The 21,570-nt window shown below is 36.8% G+C and overlaps 1 protein-coding gene across 1 annotated transcript in view; it reads left to right on the top strand.

Moving 5' to 3' along the window:
* RORA (RAR related orphan receptor A) overlaps positions 1-21,570 on the top strand; it is a 249,471-nt gene that overhangs the window by 137,029 nt on the left and 90,872 nt on the right. The window lies entirely within an intron of this gene.

Below are 21,570 nucleotides of genomic sequence, written 5' to 3'. Positions count from 1 at the left end.
TTGGGTAAAATCACCATCAGATCTTTAGAAGTAACAGCCACCCACTTTATTATGGTTTAAGGTTTCTCTATTATTGTCCCATGTAGTCTCACTTGGTATTTCATAGAGTTTTAAATATTCCGTGATTATTCTATAATGTGGTATTCATTTTCTGCAATCTGCAGCATCAATGTAATATGCTAACATCTGCACCATCTGCCCTTGCTGCCTCTTGATAACTACATCTGTTTTAGGATCAACTATTCTGTAAAAGACATGTATGTCTAAACTGATCCTCCAAATAGGTGCAAGATAAATGGTGCCTATTTACACTTTTAGCAGATAAATAATATTTCCAAATGTTGCCAGTAATATTGTGACATTTGTATCAACAAGCATGGCATATGTTGGCAACAGCATTTCATGTGCCTTTTATAGGAAATCCAAGTGCTATACTGGATCAGTGTATTTCTCTTGATCAGTATTTAATCTTGGCTTAGTATTTAGCTGCTACACATGTTCTATTTGTTTTCATCTTCTTATGTCAGTATAAAGACAACAGGTTTATTATACACTCTTGTTGGTCAAAGAGTGAGTTTATTCTACAAAATGTGCCAGTCTTGCAGAAAAGAAGAAATACATTTGCAATGGTATGAAGAAGCAGAATGCAGCAGGGAGAAGTGACATGTTTTGCGTTTCATAGGTTGTCAGAAAGAGAATATTCCCAGTGTAGGTTATAGCTGACAAAGCACATATACTAGTAATTGTGACGGCTTCTTCAAAGATGAGGAGTGAGGCGATTAATTAGAGGAAAACAGAGACTGGGATTTAGCTACAGAGAAGACATGGGCATTTAACTCTTGTATTACAGGCTTTATGTGGGAATAATTCTTGTTTCATCATAGCTCCATATCTGCTAACAATTAATGAATATTCAGATTTCTTTTTTCGTGAACTAAAGCATTTATGCAGCTGACTGTTCTCTAAAAATACTAAACTTTTAATTTATAATGGATACTTTTCTATTTACTTTTTGCACTTCTGATATTTTTGAACCTGTCTCATTTGCCAGTTACCTCCTTTTTTTGTGTGTTTCTTTATTCTGCCTGTCTATGCGTCCTATATTCAAGGGATAGTTGAAAGATGTTGTACTATTGTTGATGGAGTGCAATGGCTATATACATATCTTGCTTGTGTTAAGTTAGGGTGATCAGCTCACCACAAGACACTATAGTGCTTCAGAAAAGTCTGTTTATGAAGATTCAGGTATAAATAAAGTAGCTTTCATTAAGCAAAACAAAATGGCTTAGGCATACAGCCTCAACACCTGATCTCAGACTACAACTTCCCCCTGATACAAAAGCAGGTGCCTTTTTATTAATGGCAATGTGCACCAAAGCCATCCCTGGAGCATCCATGTAGCAACACAAATACTGGCAGTATTTGGAACCCTGGCTTAAAATGCAACCTATTAGATCATTTTCATACATAATTTACGTATATAAATCAATTCTTTATTTCTGAATTTGATAGACCATAAGCATTCAAAGTGAGTGTGGAATCTAAAAGGCCTTAATCATTTTGATCTAAATAAAATCTGTTGGGATTGTACAAATGTCTGGCACAATTTTTAGGACCTCTCAATCAACTTCTGTTTGATTTGGAGCAATGCACATATACAGTATTTTTTTAAATTCTTTATTTTCACATTGAACTAAAATGACAAAAACATTGGTGTATAATAGGACAGCATAATATACACTATTCTTAAGTAAAATTTAAAGAAATCGATTTTCATTTTGACCGGTAACAAAGAACTCATACTAAAAATTAGTGGTGCGTATGATTCAACTTTAGTATGATTTCGTTATATGCCTGTTGAGCTGCAGTTGCTTTAGACCTGTCTGAGTGCATATAGAAAGTGCATTCACAGTCACAAAGTTCATCAAGGACAGCTATTTCCCTTTGTAATGCCAAAGATAGGTGGGGGGCTTAGATTCAGATATATCACCACCCCCATTATATGTATATACCATGCTACTGCTCACAACTGAAATAACTTTCAATTAGAATAAGCTTTAAAAGACACGTTCAGGTTCAGATTGAAAATCCCCATCTCCCACAACTCGTACTCTAAGCTACATTTCTCAATTCTTCCTACACAGTAACTTCCTATAGACTTCATTAGTCTAATCTTATAGTATGGACGATTCAAATTTTTGGGAAGGCACTGTTGTAACACGAGGATGTGATCACCAATGGGGGCCATTGCCATCTAAAAGAGGTAAGTGGGCACTTAGATGACGGTGGGAGTTAAAGTTAACTTAAAGATGAAGAGTAGAGAAAGGAGCTAGAAGTTTTTTATCTGAACTAGGAACTTGTCCTTTAAAAAGAAAAAAAGCTGGTGATGTTTACCAAAGTAAGATAAGTAGCAAATGTGCTTAATGATAAAATAAATAATTAACAAGGTCTTTTATAAATTAAATATGAATTTTGAGCAAACCCAACCAAATCTGTTAGTAAAATGCAACTACAAAATATGCAATGGTTTATTTTAAAGGAGAATTACAAAATGCAATACCAAATAAGGCATAGAATAGCCATTTACCATGGTCTATACTTTATTGATTTATGGATGCATTTGACAAAATAGTAAATATGTCAACTGTTATTTTGGCTTCTGTATCCCAGTGGTCTGCTGTGGATTTGAAGTGACATGTGTGTTTGTGATTAGGGATAAGTGGGTGATTTCGTCAAAACAGTGAGAGTTACAGGGAACACAGGAGATACTTTAAAAAAATGTCAGTTTCCCAGCAGATTCTTTTATAGGTATGGTGATACGGGCACCATAACTGACCCCCTACTATAGCTGCAATGATATTCTTCCTGCTGCCTGCAACTGTTCTATGATGTATAAGTGTACTGCCACTAAATAAATCATTTCAAAGAAAAATAGTAAGACTATAGAAGTATAGAGGATTATTTGGGCTGTTTAATATTAAGCACATATAACTACCCTCATTGGTTCTTGTGGAACTATTTATTTTTCATATACAAAGCACAATGGTGCAGCAGTAACAATTGTTTAGTTAGTGGTCTGCGCAGTCTGCAATTTATACAATAGTGTAATGTACATATAGACAGTAATCTCTGTTATTTAACAGGTACATTTAGTAGAATGCACTTGTCCTATAGTATATGGGGCTAACTGGAAAAAAATGGAAAACAGAAGTTCAACCTATACAAATCATTCAGATTTTACCTTCTATTTTCTGACCAGCACTAGAAATCTCAATCTGGGATTTGACTAAACCATGTAAATGCAGGTCTTTTGGTAACTTGACTTTTTATCAAATTCATGCAGTTTGAAAAAATACCGATTATCCCATTTGTCTCATTTATAATACAATGAATTATGGGTACAGCTTTGACTTGCGAGGGCCCCTTGCAATCCTTTGATGGGACCATCTTGCTAACGCTGTAGCAGCTTACAGTGTCAACTGTTACAATACGTGTGATTAATCTTAACATTAAGTATGCATAGAGGACAGGGAGTAAAATGGTTAGTATATGAAGCAGGGACCAATGCATCAGATAAAATGTATATTTGTGTTAGTAAAAATATTAACTATATTGTTATTAGCTGTTCTATAAGGATGTATCACAAGAAAAGGCCAGGAATGTATGATTTCATGTGGCATACAGGGTAATTTATGTCTGTACTAGAAGTTAAGAAGGGAAATAAATCTGCACACTAAGGCCAACGTTTAAGAGCAGAAGGATACCAGACCTCAGCACATTGCATTACATACTACTGACCCCTGCAAGAAATGAGCTATGTAGAAGGTGCAGAAATGGGCTGTGAACAAGGGTACAGGGGTGAGTTGTAGGTGGAGATCAGAGGTGAGCTGCATATAGAAGAGCAGATGTGAGCTTTTTATGTGTTTCCAATAAGTGTGCCATGACAATAGGAAAATACTTACATGTGTAGCATTATTCTTAATTTAACCCAAACTCATCTTCTCCGTGCCCTGCAGCATAATGCATTGCTATAAGTTGCCAATAAGCAAATCAATATGTTAGGTTTTTTAAAAACACATTGGAGAACATACTATGAGCAAATGATGATGAGCAGGTAAGGAAGCATTTTTTTAAATTGTAATTTATTATTATGTCCACATTTTTGGGTAAAACACCTGTTTCCAAGCTAAAAAATATGGCTACTCTATGGCTATACATTGGGTATAGGTTTCGTGTGTAAATGTAAATGCGCTTAGTTAGTTCCTCTGATAATCATTTTATTAGGTTGACATACTTATTACATTATGATTTTAATAATAAAGCATCTGATGACACAGAATGTATCAAAAACACACAACATGGATGTCTCATATGTGGCCAGGTTTCCAGTTGTGACACATGCAATAGTTCTGTCCCAGCAGAAGCGTTACAGGAAATGATTGTTTACTACTTGCGTGTATGGGTTAATTATTCTGTTACGTTCTTTCTCTCTCGCTGTTCCAGTGACCCAATTTTTGTAGTACTTTCAGTAAAAAGGTATTGTGAGCATAAGGGAAGAGGGTGAGGCTGGAGTATGAACTCATCTGATCCCTTGCTGGTCCTATAAACGCAGACGACATTATGTAATCAGTTTGTGCAGCATCTGAATTCCAAGAATGAGCCATACACACACTATTCTGAGTGTGGAGGATTGTGGGTATGGAAACTATTTATTCATTTCTTTCATGCTAATTTTCCAGTTTGTGGTTGGGAGGAGCACAAGGACACAAAAAGCAGAAGCTAGGAAGAACATTTTAAGTTGGTAATAGGAGAAAATTGAGTTGGGATTTTGGAATAGACAGCAGTGTTCAGGAAGGGAATTTCTAAATAACCAGTTGGTATGTCACCAAGAACGAATGTAGCATACCACATAGTTACTTGAGGAAATGTACGAGGAGCACTGGTAAATTGCATTAGTTAGGCATATATTGCGCAAAAATATATGGTAAAGATATATTGTACATTTTAGGCCTTCATAAAGCCAAACACAGGGTATATATGTAAATCCAGGCTGCAAGTAGCAAGGAGATACATATAGAAAACATGGTGCATCAGCCCATGGTTCATGTACTAACATTGGATGACAGCGGTACTATCTAGTATGAGTTGTAGGTATATAATCAGGTATAAACCATGTGTCTGTAGTGAAAGAATCCTCAGAATCCTCTGAAAATAAAATGTTCCTTTCTAATACTTGGTTGAAAACCCTTTGCTGGCAATGACAGCCTGTTGTCTTGAACTCATGGACATCACCAGATGCTGGCTTTCCTCCTTTTTAATGCTCTGCTAGGCCTTTACTGCAGCGGTTGCTGTTTGTTTGTGGGCCCTTCTGTTCGAAATGTAGTCTTCAACAAGTGAAATGAATGCTCAATTGGTGTTGTTCACTTGGTTGGCTGTTGTGAAGGGGTTTCTGTTCACCATGGAAATGATTCTGCGCTCATCCACCACTGTTGTCTTCGGTGGACGTCCAGGTCTTTTGGTGTTGCTGAGTTCACCTGTGCTTTGTTTCCTTCTCATGATGTACTGTAGATTTTGCCACTCCTAATATTGTAGCAATTTCTCGGATTGTTTTTTTCTGTGTTCGCAGCTTAAGGATGGCTTGTTTCACCTGCATGGAGAGCTCCTTTCACCGCATGTTGTCTTTTCACAAAATCTTCCACATACAAGCACCCCCCCCCCCCCCCCCCTCAAATTAATTCCAGGCCTTTTATCTGCTTAATTGATAATGACATAACAAAGGAATTGCCCACACCAGCCCATGAAATAGCCTTTGAGTCAATTGTCCAATTACTTTTGAGCCCCTGAAATGGAGTGATTGTGTTAAAAAAGGCTTTAGTTCCTCACATTTTTATGCAATATTTTTGTTCAACCCACTGAATTAAAGCTTTTTCATTTAAAATTATTTGTGGTAATGTACAGAACCAAAATTAGAAAAAGTTGTCTCTGTCCAAATATTTATGGACCTAACTGTATATATATATATATATATATATATATATATATAGAGAGAGAGAGAGAGAGAGAGAGAGAGAGAGAGAGAGGCTTCTAATGAGCCCAATTTCTATATGAATGAAATATAGAATGATAAGGACAAAGCATAAAGTTTGATATATGGAAACCTTTACTGTGTAAGATAACATCATTACACATGGTGCATTAGTTTTTTGACATTTCCTACATAGACATGCACGTTTGATGTGCATTTATAAGTATACTGGGAACGGCAGAGGTCTTGCACGGGACTTCTAATGCGCAGATTGCCATTACGACTATAAGTACATTTTTAGCAATGACACATCAGGGAATATACTTGCTCCTGTACAGATAGATACCCATACTATGAAAAAATTCTACTAGAATAATGAGTAAAATGGATACTGTATGTGTACTTACCTGTAAACTTTAAACTGCTCAAATACAACTTCTATAAAAGTACATTTTGGAAATTACAATAAATATACCAACTTTGAGACTTAATTATTTGTATTGTTTGTGCCTTCCAAAGTCTGACCATCTCCAGGCTAAAATAATTCAACTATATGTTTTGGTGTCAAATGAGGAAAGGAGAGTAAAAGTGGTCATACAAAGTATGTTTAAAGCATGTCTATGTTTGAAGCAGAATTGCAGTCTGCCATATCATACAATATAGCCTGTCTTCAGCTTTATGCCTGGTTGGATGCAAAGTAAGAGATGTAGAGGTGAGCAATAAACCATTTTCTTTTTGCTGTTATTTTATCTGTCAGTGACAGTCTTCCTGGTTTGTTTGCACTGCAATTTTAGAAGCTTATCTGCTTCGATGACATGACATGACATGACACAGAAACCTTTTTTGCACAGCACTGTACAGATGTAAGATTTCTGTCCCTGGAAATGATAAGCTGTGGTTGTTTCTATGAACAAAGGAATTGAACAAGCACTGGACACACAGCACTGCTCTGTGCTAAAAGAGGGGAGGGTTGAGGACAAGAGAGTGCTCCCCATCTGTGCTCTCCTGCATAGAAAAGTATAGTGGTCATCCCTGCTTGGTCATTCATCAATCTTCCAGGGCACAACTAATTGTGCAGATTTACATTCATCTAGCTTTAGTACAAAGCTTTAGTATAGCACTCTGACACAGCTTCCCTGAAATAATTAAGTTTACCTTTTTCAGGTACTCATTTTTTTGAAAAAAGGTTAAGTTAAATATTTTTAACTAAATATTGACAAATATCATTAGGGGAACTGTACAAGAATATTATTCTAGAAAATGTTTCCGTTACTTTGTCCCCGCTTATTTTGGTAGAGCCGTTGAAAAGCTGTGAATGGGTTAAAATAGCTGAGGGTGTGAGGCATGGTTACATCTGAAAGATGTGTGATGTAAGACCCTTTGATGGTGTTGTGCTTGACATCCCCAGTACATGTGCAGTGAGATGTGCACTTGGCAGAAGGCAGGAAACCAGAGCCAGGTAAACACACACTTTGCTTGAGGTTTTTTTTTTCTTGTGCAACAGGAAACATTTGCTTGTGCACAAAGAGAAAGTATGGGATTTTTTTCTGCCTTATGCTAGGAAGAATTTGCAAGTTATGTCTTCCTCCTGGTAGCCTAAGCAATCTATCATGTGGAAGATTTAAATGGAAACACAGCTGGAGTAAAATTTAAATACTGTTTGTCATGGCTTAAGAGCCCTTCCTAAAATCTTCCAAATTAAATACATCTGTATTGGCCCATGTAAGTCTGTGGTCCACTAGGGAGGACTGTCAGTGGTTTTGCTGACCAGAGCAATATGGTTGGCTGCTTCTGTGCTTGTGATCTCAGTGTCTAGACTAGTGCAAGGCAACCTGTGTCTCCAACATATGGTAAAACCACGAGTTCCAGGTTCTTGGAAAAAAAAATGCATTCATTTGTAGATTGTAAACTGGGACTTGTAGTTCTCAGATGTTGGAAGTGTGCTTGTTCAGCAGTGATCTCACCTTTCGTTCTGTCTGTAATATTTGAGAAGGGTGGTATCACTACAGGATGAGGTTTGGATCAAAATGTGCTAGGCAAACAAAGTAAGAGTTCTGTGCATGACATGAGAAGTTAACTGTTCTGCAGTCCCAAAGCTGATGATGTCAGTTGGCCAAAAGTAAAGAAAAAAAACCTGGTAAATCCATTTTCCTTAAAATAGGCTTTGAAAGCACTTAACTTTAGTCAGTCTTTTAAAGTGTATTCACTGAAGACATAGGCAGCCTTCTATATAATACGCACAAAATAGACCAGTGTTTCTTAGCCCTGGGTTCCACCAGATGTTGCACGGAATTCCTTGAGCAATGATAACAATAAATAAATCATAAAAATATTAATAAATAAATAATAATTGTCATTTTCTGGTCCACTTCTAATGCTCATGATTTTGCAGGAGCATTTGCACATTTGCACCAAGGGCCTGCAGTTATTCCAGCTCCTTACTTTACAATGTTATTTTTAGAATTGCTTAAACTATTTCTTCAGTAAATATACAACAGTTTAAATTCTGTCTGTTTTCTTTATGACTTTGGCTTGGTAACAATTATATATTTCAGGAACCAATCACAGAGATCTCCACATGACTTTTTGGGATTGGCGTAACTTTCCTTACAACCAAATGTGACAGCGGCATGTATAATATTGGCAGAACAGTATCTGTATGATAGAACACTTTGCAATACAGAAAAATGTGCATAGCAAACCAGTTTACGGTATATATGAGTACATTGAAGATTACTGTGTTCAGTATTGCAGCCTCTGGTTAATCCTTGTAATTTTCTCACAGGAGATTCAGCATGAAAGGGAATAATAAAAATCTCCAGAGCTGGAGTATTATATTGAGCTGTAAAATGCTCATGAAAAATAAATGGATCCGACAAGTCTGTTTTAACTATCTCCTGCTTTAATGTCTGAACTGCTTTCTTCACTCGTTTTTAGGCTTAAGTTTTATAATGTGCTTAAAGATATAGAAAGTGTGACCCATAGTAAGGTGGGACTCAGATACCTGTTTTCATGTTTGAAGCTGGCAAAGACCTGCATATCCATGCTTTCTAGAACTTTAATTCTTTTAAATGCCAAAAAAGAAAATACACAAGCATTGTCACACACATACAAACTGTCGGTCTGTGAACTTTGCAATGACCATCATTTTATTTTAGAACATGTTACCAGGAGGAAGAGTTGACATGGGGCAGATACAGATGTGCACCTACAGACAGCCCCAGGGCTGCAGCTAACAATATAAAATATTTCCCTGATATGTGTAAACTTATTTTAGCTTTGCTTATTTGATAGCATATATGTGGTGAAATAGAGGTTGTGTGGTTTGCAGCAATGATTGGATGTTCCACATGCTGACACGGGAACTCTCTTCAGCATTGGATGCACTGGATTGTTCTAGAATATCTCCCTGGTAGTGACCACATAGTATTATGCCTGTTCAGTAAGTGTTAGCATGGCCAATTTTTGTCACCAACAGAGGTGATCATAAAAGGGTGACAACACAGAAGAATGATGGAAAGACATCATAGAGCTACATGCTTAGAGAAGCCTGTGATACTTCTGATGAATATATAAATACTTTCTGGATACTGCAAATCACCATCCAGGGCTGTGGGGAAACAAATGTGTTCCTTGCACTTGTCTGCAGTTGCAATGAAGGTGCTGCAAGTTATATGCAAACAGAACAATGTTTACAGCACCTGAGTCTGTGATTGCAGTTTTTGAAGCACAGGAAAACTTGGGTTATATTTGTAAAACCTCTTTATTCTGTGATAGTAAACCCACCTATCTGTTAAACAAGTGTTTAGCATGCTTTATTAGGCTGCAAGGTGTAAATGTTTACTATATTCATTTTACTACTTATATTTCTATGGGGATGGAGGGTGTGTTTAAGCTAAAAACAAAACATAAAATTAGCTTTACTATTGTTTGTTTTTCCTATTGCTGTCTGTATGCCTGCTGTGAAAAACAATCTTCCTCTCTTCCAGTTATAGTGCCAACATATGTGTCAGGGCATGTCAAGACATTGCAGGAAGCGAAAGTATTGAAAATGTCTTTATTGTGAGGAAAAAGACAACAAAATATCCAAAAAAAGGAATTGAATTGAAACAGGTCAAATGTAGGTCAGAAGTAGGTCAACTGCAAGTCAAATACACCTGTCCACGAATTCTGAATGTTCTCCATATTTGATACTTACTTCCTTTTAAGCAGATGTCATTAAGATCCACATACTATAGGTTTTATTTCGTTAAAATATTTTTTACCATATATAGTACAGCTGTGATCTATTTTGTCAAAAATTGGGCCCCCACAGGAATAATACCCACCCCACCCACTAGCAAAATATTTATCCAATTATTCACCCTTCTGCTTTCAAGATTAGTAAACAGAAGGAACTACATTTAATGGATCTGTCTAGGACCAATATACTTCTGGATTTGAATTTATAACTTTTTTAAATTTGTATTTCCACTGCAGTCTTGCAAAAACACACACTCGTGTAGCATTACTTAATAAACCCACACCTTGCAAACTGAACAAATGTATGCTGGTATTCAACAAACTTTAGCTAGTTCTGGAAATTCCCAACTTTGATGTTTTCTAGGTGGTAAAAAAAATGAATTATGAAAATACACCTTTTCCAAAGACACTCATAAGTCTCTTAATTTCTCAAAATTTGGACTCTTTGACTGTTATATATCCAATCAGATCCACTTCCTACAAGTTTTCTGTCTACTTAATGGAAAAACAGCAAAGAAGTAGAAAATGCAGCCGAATGGTACACATAATGGTCAATATGTAGATCGTGGCCCAATTTAGATGTTCATCTTTGCCATATGGGCTGCACATGTAAAAGGAGGATCTTCCAAGAATCTCAATAGAACATGAACTTATAATTTATAGTTGACCTGGAAGATTTTTTTTTCTGGCAGTAAAACATTTTTTTCTTTACCTTTTCACTGATTTTTACAATATATATTTTGTTAGTGCCATGACAAAATTCTATTCATATTGATATTTCTGTCTTGTCTTTTAATCATTATAAGGAAACATATAGAGAGTCTTTTCTTCATCCAACATTCCTGACAGTTTCAGGGATCCCCTGTGACTGAGACATTGAAGTTTCTGTAAAAGTTTCATAGTAAAGTTACCTGTATAATTAGCGTGTTCCTACAGAGGATCGCTCCCTTTATATAAATGCCCTTTTACTTGCTTCTCTACTGTTTAATTTCCTTCTGTTCCCTCCTCAATAATTTCTCTGATCCCCTTGGGGGATGAACTGAAACACAATTAATGTATCACACTTTCCATTTAGAAGGGTTTTTAGCAGTTAACCCTGTTTTTTATTTAAGCTATATTTGTGGGTTTAATTAGCATTTTTTCAGATACTGAAATTAATGTGCCAAGGGAGTATACATAATTGTATATTTAATATAAGGTATATTAAAAACAGCTAATGTTTAGATGGATAGTTTAAAAAAAGGAATGCAGTTCTGCAGTCACAAAGATTTTGGTCGTAGGGAGATGCATTATATAAATGCCCTAAATAAGGCTGCATATGTCACTGCTTAATTTTGCAGGCTACTTTAATTTACCAACAACCATGTGGAGCAAAGCCCTACCGGAGCCCTAACCAATCACTACATCATTCAATTCAAGTCCAGTAGACCCATGTGCTTTGCAGCAGATTGTACATTCAGATTTTAATGTACAGTATGTGGCCAGCCTGATAGTCACTTTGCCCACTTTGCCCATTAGTGTAAGTGGCAGTACCTCTTGATAGCTCCCCTTCACAGTAAGCGATATTCAACCTACCTGCCCTTCTTTGCTGTCTCTTTTTCACTGCAATCCTTGCTTTGTTGTCGTAATGGACTTCCCGATATGGTGGAGCAAGTGACCTCCCCCATGTGACAATATTTTTTAGGCTTGAACAGTGTAATGTATGTAGGGCAGTGACATTTACCACCTGAGTAATCCTACTGGCCTAATGGTGATTATGTCCTGCTAGGGATGTGGGCTTTAAAGAGGTGCTGACACTCTGCCTTAATAGACGGGGAACAATGTCTCATTAGGAAGAGTCTAGCCAACAACTAGGTGCCCCTCTACTTTTATGTTTGATTCCAGGCTACCAGTGGTTGTTGTTTACCAATTTAAAAATAACACATCAACAACGATGATTTTGAAGAAAAGTACTTTGCTCTCAATGAGGGCCAGATGCTTGGCATTTCACACTTACATAAATAAGGGTTCTCCTTCAGGAAATTTTAGTGACCTGGTTGTTCTACTGAACCTTTTGGCTTTAATACTTTCTGCCAATTGACTCGGAACAAGAACAAGTTAACAGAGCGGAAGGGTCAGAGAAAACTCATCAAACTCACTGTTATTTGGGTAATATTTTGGGTTACTGATTCAAAGTATTGAGGTAACATGGACAGCAAGACATTCACTCAACTATTATGCGCAGAATACATAGGTGACAAAGGCAACTTCCATGTTTCTCTTAGAAAAGGTTATCATTAGAGTAGTCAGGGGCAAATAGCATCTAAATTTTAAACGCAGCCCAAAATCAAGTGGCCTCTGTGATTTTTCTGAAGGTGTCAGCGCAAGTCACATGACACACCTGCACTAGATGCCTGGAAATATGGTAATAGATAATATGTTGCTTCCCTGCTCTTCCCAAATTGTTATGTCAGTCTCTGGTGACATTAATCTACTGGTAACTTTGCAGACTCTTGTACCACGGCAGTCTCTTGCAACAGATAATATGGAAGGTGCTTATAGCATCTAAATATAATAGATACATTTGAATGCCGTGAGTAAGTAGTGAGATGCTCGATGTTGGTATGGGTAAGAAATGAGTCACACTCATTGTGAGGTTTCTAACAATGTGAGTTTTGTAGGGAGGAGGATACAGTAGTGCTTCATCATTGATGATCTGAAGTTGTCAGGTTAAGGATGCATGTAAAGTGTTTGAGAATACCTGGAGGCTTCTGAAAAGGATTTTCAGAGAATGTGAGGGGACACAAGAAAAGTCTTTTTAGGTGTGAAAATGTGAAGAATTGAATTGAGTGGTGGAGATGAAAAAAGGCATGTGCAAAAAAGTGGAAATGAGCATGCATCTGGAAATGAGTAAGGAGATAAAGCCAGATTAAAGAGAATGTAGGAAGCTAGTTAAAATGTTGAACTTCTTTTTGTAATTATACAAAATGAGAGTGAGGAACATATATCTAAAACTGAAAGAGAGATGGGTACGTTGATTAGCAACTGGTATTGATGCCTAGCTCTTTGTTGGAAGGCACAAAGGAATATTTTACAGTAGTCAAACCAAGATACACAAGGGCACACACCAGCATTTTGTACTTACACATAGATCTTTGAAACATGGTGCTAATAAAAAAATATCCACATGGACTAAATTTGTTTACAAATTTCACTGGACAGCCTCTGCTTGTGTATAGTAATTGAAAAGAGTGAGCGGATCTGTATATGCCATTCATAATAGGAGGGTGTTAGTTACAAGTTTACACCTAATAGTAATTCTAAAAAAAAAGATGAAATAGAAAATAAAAGAGTATTTGCATTTGGAAGTTTTAAATACTTTATGCTCAAGGAAATAAAAAGGGTTTTTCTCCTAGGTATTAACAAATTACTCTTGGCACACACCTGATTCCAAACGGGGAGAACAATAATATAATGCCACATGACATGTATAAAGAATCCAGTTTCTGTAACATATTTGTAATAGACATTTGAAAGCATGGTTTTCAATTTGTAGCATTTGAAGTGTTTAATAATCATGATATATAATTTTTTTTAACCTATAGAATATATTTCTCTATGGTCAAGAGAATAAGAATAGTGTGTAATACCAAGTCAACCCATGGCTTCTTAGGTGTACTATGTTTCAGTAGTGACATCTCCCTGCCATAATTCTGGACTCTTCTGTTGCTGTTCATCTGGAGTTGTATAAATTTCTATACACCTTTGCATGTTCCAGCATTTTCTACTGCATCCCCTGTAATGTAAAAAAAATAATTACCCAGATTACCAAGAGCTTGACTCACAATTTTAAGGGTCATTGCAGATGTGGAGACCTGGTCATGCAAACCTATACAATGAACTGACCCTTTAAAACGTGATGTATGTTGTAAGTTTAAGAAAGTCTAAGAAAGACTAAAAAAATAAAAAAATACTTCCATGATGCAAGGCATATCATTTGCTGTATGTGGGCAGTGTATTAGCCAGTGGACTATACATAGCTGTTCTCATGGAAATGTGAAAACTAAGCATGTTAATTGGTTATACCTAATGATTTCATCAGCTCCTCATTTAAAAACAAATATCCAGATTTTAATTAGTTCATAATCATGCTTTAAGAAGTTAAATAGTATAATAAAACTGCAGATGTGTTTAGGAGAGCACACAGTGAAAAAAAAACTCTTTAGATTAGAGAATTGTTAGTAAAAGACGCTGCACAACTTGTTTTGCACAAAATGCACCTACTCAGGTATGACAGCACTTGCCTAATATCTGGCTGAATTAAATGTGAGTCTGTTAAACCTTAATATAAGCATTCATTAATGCCCTTTGTGATCTCACCAGAGGGTGCTCAAAATCAACATTTACGTTTCCCTCCTTCAGCCTCCCATAAATGACACTGCTTTGTGCCTACAGAGAAAACAGGCGGTGATGTAACACTTGGTGTAGGAACTAAAAAGAGATGCCAGACCAGATAGACTAGCTTTGATCATTAAGCTTATTCAGTAGACATAGAATCCAACCTACAGATTTTTGTACACCTTTGCAGTGTGTTGTTACATTGGCATGCTTTTTCAAATACAAAGAATATGCTTTAAATTACTCCAAGTAAATAGATAAGAAGAAAAAAAAATACGATGTAACAAGAGCTGGGAAAAAAATGAATGGTGCCCAGTGTGTAATACATTGAGAAAGGCCATTCTCTGCGTGATTCCTAGTCCACACTATATCACACGCGGCAAGGTTTACAAGGACTAACAAACATAAGAGAGAAGCTTTACTGAGTCATAAACTCAAGCTCTGCTCTGGTCATTTCTCTAAGTTAAAACACTATCTTTTATCTGGACCATGCTATAAAAGAAAAAGACTTCTGCCTTCATGAAATGGCAACTATTAATTAGAGGTACGACGTGATGTATCTAGTGTTTGGGTACGTATACTAAAAATATTGTAAATGCCCAATATGTAATCCTTTGTGATGTGTAAGCTTTTGTTGTGTTAAACCACTTAAAAAAACATTTGTAAGATCTAAGTGCAGCAATAGAGAGGAGTACATTAAAGGATCAGCATTGGAGTACAGTGTCTACTTTATTTCTTTTATAGTAATATTGTACATGCTGTGAGTTAATTGCAGTGGTTGAACACTGCATGATAGTCCGGTAATACCATCTGGATTTCTGTAGTATTTTTCCTGGAAGGAAAAATTAAAACATATTTTTTATATTCAGTGACTACATTTTTCTATATACATCTCTCCCTTGCTTTCTAGTTTATTCTGACAACATGCTTCAACAACAGAAACTAGCCGTTGACGTTAAAGGGAGGTCGCCTAAGCATGAATGTTTACATTGTATCAAGATGAAATATTTGATGCCAAATTTGCAGGGTATTTGGCATCATCTGCCCCTGGACAATGGGTTAAAGGGCCTGGATAAGGCCATAATTAATTGTGTTGCAGAAGAATTGCAGCCCTTTATTTGCGATCTAGGCCCGGAGTGACTTGGAAGGAATGGTGGGCCAGGCACTCCTCCCATTTCCGGGACAGAAATTTAGGATGGCTGGGAAGCACCTGGCCATGGAGAAAAAGGCACCTCTCTTTGGAGACGGGGGGAAGTTGGAGCCTGAGGCCAGGTGGCTCAGGAGGACAGGCTATGTGCAGCCTGTGAGCTGGGAGAAGCTCTTCTAAATTTGAGGTCTGGTAGACCAGACAAAATTTTGCATTTTTTTTTTCATGACATTGATCCCATATAAAGGAAAACTGGATTTTGTGTTGAAGTTTTTGTAAATAAAAGTGGGCAAAGTGCTCCTAAATTGGGAAAAGCGCCTGAAATACCCCTTCAGCAAGTGTGTTTAAGCTAATCTCCCCTAACATCAACACAGACAGTAGAAAGGTGAAAAGCCAGGCACCTTTTTCTTTCATCTAGCCTCAGATAACCTGTAATAACCAGCCAAAACTATCATGGCCAATAACTATTTCTTTTAGAAAATTGATTGGCAGGTCTGTTGAAGTTGATGACGTTGACAGGCATGAACTTCCTTAGTTGGGGGGAAATGTGCCAATCGGTATCTTGCCTGGGACATCAAAATGCTCAGGAAATGCTCTGCCTTAGTTCTGTTTAAAGCTGCTCACTCATCAGTACTGAATGAGATAAAAGTTCATTACACAATCAGTTAGGACAATTATTGCACGTGTGTATGCAGCCTAACTCTAGTGATTTCTTGATTTTAAAAAGAAAATTGGTTTTGGTGTGTTTAGACCACATTACAAGTCTGAAGGTGACACATTTCAGGTTATAAAGTCTAACAATAGATAAGATTACCCACTTAATCTTGCAAAATTCAGGTCATCTAATGTCCAACTATAGCATGCCATCTATTGTTAGCTTTAGCTTTTTCAGTGGATTATAAATCCAGCTATTATGTGTTTTATATGTTTAATATTTAGCATACTATATACAAACATATATAGCTGAATTGAAAATAAATGACAGTTTAGGTATGCAGTATTGCATGACAGATTTACCACTCTTAGTCTGTCGGGATGTTAGTCTTTTGTCTGTGTAGGGTTAAAATAATGGGCCTGTTTTAATGATGGTAATTTACTGGAAGGACCTCTCTGTGTCTGGAAACTACTTTATACATATATATGTCTGTGGAAATTCTTCTGTGCATCAATCAGGAATGAAGAACACGATTAATTGAACCTTTTTCAATGCTCTGTACATTACAATGGTGTTGAACTATATATCTCTAACACAGGTTAAATGAATTGTTCCCATTAGTGGAACGCGATGGCTGAAGGAGATTCTGCGCATCTGAAAGTCACATAGAGGGAGGGGAGTGTGGCTCATACGGAGGGTGACAGGGCTGCTAGCGGTCATATTTTACTGTCATAGTTAAGAATGCCATAAAGTGATGGCTTACAGGAAAGCCTCTCAGTTTATGATGATAACAAGACCTCTGCCAGATAGAGAGTAACCACGGCACAAATTCACTAAGGAGTGCTTTTTAGATGTTCAAAAGGTAACCCTGGTAGGAACAGTCAGAAAACAATGCTTATAAGATTTTGGAATGTTGACTAATTCTAGGGATCACCTCAGATGGAACCATTACAAATCTTTCAATATTACAAATCATAAGGACTCATTAACGCTTAAATGTTCTGCTACCCTAATGCACACATTTTAACATGTACTGTGCTATTATCAATGAGACGCTTCAATACAATGCTTGTTAATGCATATCATAATTCATGATGAATGAACTGCCAAATTCACCACATCAGTGCAATCCCTATTTTTCAATATGTAAGGTACCATACCACACAATATATGCATTGGGATGTGCTGTGTAGTGTTTGTCTTTACAGGACAAGGCATTACACAAAAGACAGGCATATCACCATATGTGAATTACCAACTCACACATGAGAATGGGCCCTAAAACTCTTACAAAGTTACTTATTTTCATCCTGTCATTGTTACTGCAGTACACTGTAAAGTAAGGAAAATGAGCTTGTGCAATACAAAGTTCAAGTTGCATTTTTCCAATGTTTATATCTAGATTGCTAATTTGCATGAGATCTTAGAACGTCCCATTTTTACTTGTTCCCCCTCTAGAGAACAATAGGAAAATAGAGCAATTGTACATCCGACAAGGACAATAGTAAGAAACACATATGATAAGAAACAAAAATAATACAGGGGGGGGGCTAGGGGTGGGCAAACAGGGGTTGGGGATTAGTAATGTTAAAGTTAAAATAGAGTGTAGTTATATTGGGTAAAACATACTGTTGTTTTTACATTTATATAGGTATACATGTACAAGAAAAGTTTCCCTTCTTCAATGGTCCTAATCCATCTGTGTATGCTTTTGTCATCTCCATAAACATTCTGTTGCACCCCACCCTGCTTTCATCAAGAACTCAGGCTACATGTTGCTTTTGCTTGGAATCCATTTACTTGCAATGTAGAAAAAGATTTTGAAACATTTTTGTGAAAGAAGAGTTTCTCTACCACCACTTTGAACAACCTATCATTTAATAACCTATCAGACTATAAGTTATATTTATTATTAATTTTGGTATAGCTATACATAGTATATATGTATTTGTGCAGCATATATATATATATTTTTATATATATATATATATATATATATATTTATATCCATGTGGCTCATAATCGTCAAAGCTAAAGCTGTTAGCTGAGCTTATCTAAACAAAGGGTGCATTGCTTTCATGCAATAAAGCATGACATTTAGGGGTCTATTTATAAAGCAGTGAATTTAACATGCCCTGTTGGAAAATCAATTACTGTCATTTAAGCAGAATGACCTGGAAGATTCCCTACTTTTATTATTTTGAACGTACGTATTGTGCACAAATCTGTACATACTGTAACAATACGATTGTTCAAATATAATCCACCAATAATGTACACACGCTAGATACGATCATTTTCAGCAACAATCCTTGTTTATTGGCGTCGTTGTGCACTTTTTTTGTTAACGATTATCGGACAAACGGTCGCTAGTTGTTCGTTTCCAACGATAGTTATTGCACGTGTGTACGCAGCTTTATATTAATAGATCATTAAGATAGGCCATAAGCAGCATTATATTAAATAAAGTAAGATAATACAACAATCACCATTGTAAAGTACAAGCAAGGTCTGTATGATATTCAGACAATATTGAAAAAGAGGTACCGGTAGGTAAAGACACCACTATTGTGTAGCACCATATAAATACTTTTTATATAGAAAAAAGTTTGACAAAGGTATAGTAGAAAGTTCAGGATTTGGGTGGTGTAGTGTGGAGGTAAAGCAAAGTTATTTTGTTGATGTAATCAAAGATGTTCTAAATAAGTGGATTTTTTGCCATTAATGAATATTAGTAGAGACAGGCCATTACGCATGCAAACTAGTTCTAAATGTAAACCACACAGTGGTGTAGCTTTTTGTTTTAGTACACAGATATTTTTTTGTGATCAGCTTTAAAATAAAAAGTAAAAAATGTTTACAAAAAAAGTTACAATTTCATTTTAGCAAATACCTTTAACTGGTAGTTCCCTGCTACAAAAACAGTGCAATAAACAGGTAAAACTGGACGCGTCGATCATCCCTTGTCCTTGCCCCCAACCTGTGATTTATGTCTTTTGGTGAACATTACAACTCCATTAACAATTTGAGAAGCTGAACTCTGAAATTACACAAAGCACTTGAAGTAGCAGACGTTGATTATCATTAATGGAGCCATTGTCCTACACAAGGGCATCCTACTGCCAAGTTGCTCCGCTCGTGCCTTGGAGCTACTTTTGGCCCCTTCTTTTCATTTACACAATCTTAGAAGATTTGTTATCAGGTATTACTGACTCTGTAGAAGCTATGCTGAACGCACCTATATTACATTGTTTAAATGTTTTGTCCAATAACAGGGATAACTGAATCCTGCAATGCTAGCAGACAGATAAAATGTTATCATCCTATGCATTATTTCTAGGCATATTAGAAACATGCAGGTAAAGAAAAGCATTTAAACTTTAATTTTTTATTTATTTATTTATTTTTTTTTAATTTTATTTTATGTTACTTGCTTGTGAGTGCATTTTAGCATATTATATGACAAATTAAATCCTATTGCATTAGATTGGTGCAGTTTTGGTTTCTTTTATGTTTCTATAGTTGCTGACCTTCCCTGTCTGGTACACAGATCTGATCAGTGTTTATACTTTCTGAAATCGAAATATTGCTGCCATCTCAATCCTGTGTTGTCTTTGAATTCAAGTTTATTATTTACTTTATTGACCTGAATTCTGTACATAGCCATCCAAACTGAAAACCAACTACAATCCAGACTACTTCCATTTTGATTTTTAAAGCAGAAATTAGGGGAGATTTGTTTTTCTTTCATTTTAGGAATAGATTTGCTAATGCAGTTTGAGGTTGAATACCATAATCGTGCCACTTCACATACACAATTCATTCACACAGCATAATACAGATGCCACTGTACTTCTGCTGGCTAGGGATATGAGAGCTTCGGCTATCCTCTTGATACTCTGCTTGGCCCATCACAGAACTCCTTATGATCTGTGAGTGGCATGGTAAGGATTTACTTTTTTTGTGGGATGGGTGGATAAGACAATGGGCCTGATTTATTAAAGCTCTCCAAGGCTGGAGAAGATACACTTTTTTATCAGTAAACCTGGGTCATCCAGCAAACCTGGATTTAGGTCCAATGTGTCTACAGGTTATTTCAGATTCACAAGTGCCCTTCTGTTACTGAAGGAAAAAAGGTTTAGCCACAGTTCACATTGTTGCAGTGCAGCACCATATGAGTACTGTACAGCATGGAAATTTGCATTTATTCTAAATGGGAAACAATCTCACCATGAGGATGGACCTGCATTGCAGAACACCACAAGGCACAGTATTCTACTACTATGTGCTGTACAATGAAAAAGCCTGTAAGTCAGGAGTGTCCAAACTTTTTGCAAAGAAGGCCGGATTTGGTGAGTTGAAAATGTGTGGGGGTGGACCATTCAGCAAGTACTCAGGGTTAGTGTGGGCGTGGTCTGTGCGGGTCCCGCTCAGCACATGCCCACCAGGGTGACTTGAGGGATTCCCTGTGCACAGAGTCCACTGTCAGTGCGGGCTCCGTGCAGAGCACATTCTCAGGTCCTGCACAGACCACGCCCACTATATTGACGTAGGGGATTCCCTATGCACACATGGGGACCCCTGTCCTGACAATTATGCCCGCCGCGTAGCGGGCCGATAATTGCAAGGCGGTTGATCGACTCTAATGAAATATAAAATAGTTTTTTTGTACGTGTGTATTTTATACTGCGGTCAACAATGCTGGTGGGCCACATATTATTGATTTTATGACAGAGGCTTCGGCCTGGTGGAAATCTGAACATGGACCGTAATTGGCCCCTGGGCTGGACATGCCTGCTCTAAGCCCTTTTTAGTGCGCTATTTCATGTTAGACAGTCCAATTGAATGGGCCCATAGGAAAGCTACAAAAGTGTTAAGCTGGGCTAAATGTTCATGTAGACCCAGGAAATATACAAACTGATGTTCCAGGGAGGTATGTGATTGTATTTGTGGATCAGACAGAATTTTGTAATACAGAAAGTTGGGTGGTGCTTTGCAGGGGATTTTTTTTACTTTCTGTAGCTTTTTAAGTTACAGTTTTAGCTTTTTAAGTTCTTATTATGCAGAGTGTTTTTTCTTCTTTTCAACTATTTTAATGTGTGTCTTTATCAACATGGCTAAATA

This window comes from Pyxicephalus adspersus, chromosome 2, assembly GCF_032062135.1.
Source record: "Pyxicephalus adspersus chromosome 2, UCB_Pads_2.0, whole genome shotgun sequence".
Taxonomy (NCBI): Eukaryota; Metazoa; Chordata; class Amphibia; order Anura; family Pyxicephalidae; genus Pyxicephalus; species Pyxicephalus adspersus.
The sequence above is the reverse complement of the archived record's forward strand: the minus strand, read 5'-3'. Positions and strand labels throughout refer to the sequence as shown.